Below are 2,898 nucleotides of genomic sequence, written 5' to 3'. Positions count from 1 at the left end.
GCTATGGAGGCTCTCTTTTATTTATTTATTTATTTGATTCCTCAGTGTTTGCTAAATGTTCTGTAATTTATTAGTCGGTATAATGATGCCTCATCTTATTCATTCTTACTGATTTATTGTTGTTGTGCTTTTTAATTAAGAATAACAATGAATCCATCTTTTGTTTTAGTCTTTAAAAAATGAAAGGTGTGTAGATGTATGCAAAACAAGATCGCTAATTCGAAAGTGAAAGCATCCGAAGCCCGCAGCTTAACACCGCAAAAGAGAAAGAAACTCCCATTCACAAAATTTAAACACAAATAATACTACTGATGATAAAGAACGGGTTGAATGTTAACCACTTTCGTTTCCATATAACTATAAACTATGATAAAAGTTCATCAACATGCATTGAATAATCCCATGTTGTAGAGCAAAAATAAATAAATAAATATTGCGACCAAATCATGTGCTCGTGCGACTAGCTGAGAAAGTTAGTTGCAAAAGAGCGACCAGTGGGAAGAATGAGTCTGGAGCCCTGTATAGGCTATACAGTGCATGGAAAGCAAACTGGTGCACTTCTGTTTCTTTTGGTGTATGACTCGCCCTTGTCTCGTATAAAAAGCACAATAATCGCGGTTGTCTGAAACAACCGCGGTTAGATCAAATAATCGCGATTAGACGGTTATTTAATTAACGCGACAGGCCTACATGACGGTATTTTTTTTCATGCATGAATGGGTGTTAACCATATTTTCTACTGATTGAGAGAGGAAATACTGCAGTATATTGACTTAGAATGCCCTATTTTACTGTCATGATGAGTGAATATTGTCAAAAAATACCCCACTAAATAGTGACTAAACATGACCCATTTTAATACGTTAACCAGGCGTCACTCTCATTTATAATCGCGGCATCATCTAATAAAATGAACTACGCTCATGTTTATGATTCCAAACAATCAGTAAGCTACAGGTGCTAGGAAACGCTGTTTTGTACTCATTTATTGACGAGTCGGCTGCGGTACGGACAACTGAATGCGCTGCTTCTCTGCCGCTCACTGCACAGAACAGACGCCGAGAGAGGTGACACTTCTCCGGGAAAGTCAGACCTCGCGTTCGCGGGACAGCACTGGCGAAGTCTTCCAACTGAACCATAGCTAAGGTTTATCCAAAAAAGTCGCTAGGTTTGTCAGTATGAATATTCTATGGAAAAAAAGCCACTAAAAGGGTCTGAAAGTTGCTAAATCTAGTGCTAAAGTCGCGCTCGTGTGTGTGTGTGAGAGACGTGGGAGCTGATGGCAGGGGGCGGTGGATATTTGTGGCGGTCAATGTGGATATTGTGGATGAGTTCTTCTGTGTCATCACGTTCTATTAGTTCTACAGCTTCAGTTTCTGAACTTTCACGCTTAGTAACACATACAGCTGTTCCCTCACCACAGTGAAAAGGGACCCCTTTCTGAACGTTGTTTTAATGACATGCATCTACATTAAAGAGCAGCTATTGCGGTATTTTAAAAATTCATAACATAACAAAAATAAACACTGGTATTCGGTATGAACCGGTACACCGCCCAGCACTAATGAAGAATACATTATTTCAGAAAAATTCAATATTTGTCAAATGCAATATGAGTACGTTATTCTTCTATTACATCATATTGATATTCGTACTGGTATTAAATTGCACCGTTTAATGAGTAAATTAATTTATCAGAAACTCAAACACAAACACGCACACTGTTAGGCTTTTATTTGTGCACGTAACTTGAATTGATCTGTGGAATATATGGTAGATGCCTCGTCCTACGGAGCATCTTTCACAGGCTTTTGGCTGCTATATGTTTTATGAACAGACACTTCGAGACACTTGAAGCTTTGAATCTTTTCCTGAAACAGTCAGAGGAAAGCCTCAGTGCTTCACGAGGCTTCATTTGCCCATCCATGCCCCCTACATATTTCATTGTGCGTGACATGATTTACACACAGAGTGTGTCTTTTCCAGGTCGTGCTCTGGTTGTTCATATAAGCCGAAATGTGGCCAGATGTCTGCTTTTAAAGTAGTTGGAACATTTTTAATTACTCGTGTCTCGCCTCCCTCCGCCATTAGGCGCGTTCGATTTTAAGCAGCGCTGCGCAGGATGAGTGTATGATATCAACCGCGAAAGCATAAGGATCCGTCTGCTCTCTTATCGCTCTCGTGGTACTTGGTCATACACTGATCATTCCGCGCAGCGCCGCTTCAAGCCGAACACGCCTAATGTATGCTACCGCGACAAATGACGTCAGAAAAGCGTCAGTACGTTATAATAGGTTATGGTCTATTACTGAACCGATACCGAATCGTCCTTGTCTGCATCGCGATGCATCGAAGAAACGATTAATTTCGACACCCCTAGTATACATGTGTGTGTGTGTGTGTGTGTGTATATATATATATAAATAATATAATATATGGGATGCACCAAAATTTCAGCCGCCGAAAATTATCAGCCAAAAATGCAATTTTTGTTTTTTGGACGAAAATTTATGGCGCACTGCCGTAGCTGTCGTCACTGCCTGGTGTGACGCTGCGCTCTATGAATGTGTGTTCCATTGAGCTGCTCACAGCCCATGCGAATGCAAAGTCTACTCAAATAATGCGCTGACAGGAAATTTCTATGTAGTTTACGTGTTCCTGTTTGCAGTAGCACTATTGTGCTTTAACATGGTGTAGTACAACTGTACTGGGCGACCCTGGTAAAAAGACGCTACCCTCTTGTGACGCTCTGCTCTGTTCATATGATCTGATAATAATAGCTTTGTAGAACTATACATTATTGGGATATTTAAACAAAAACAAAATCCGTTCAGTCTGATTCTGTTGCATAGAACAGAATAAAAATATATTGATTATTTATTATTAATATATTCCCCC

The 2,898-nt window shown here is 39.9% G+C and overlaps 1 protein-coding gene across 5 annotated transcripts in view; it reads left to right on the top strand.

Annotated features, from left to right (window-relative positions):
• The window catches only part of smad5 (SMAD family member 5), a 35,969-nt gene that overhangs the window by 15,961 nt on the left and 17,110 nt on the right, over window positions 1-2,898 (top strand). The gene's annotated exons all lie outside the window — the stretch shown is intronic.

The sequence above is a fragment of the Sinocyclocheilus grahami genome, unplaced genomic scaffold (genome assembly GCF_001515645.1).
Source record: "Sinocyclocheilus grahami isolate Dianchi unplaced genomic scaffold, SAMN03320097.WGS_v1.1 scaffold880.1, whole genome shotgun sequence".
Lineage (NCBI taxonomy): Eukaryota > Metazoa > Chordata > Actinopteri > Cypriniformes > Cyprinidae > Sinocyclocheilus > Sinocyclocheilus grahami.
This window is presented reverse-complemented; position numbering and strand designations above follow the sequence as displayed.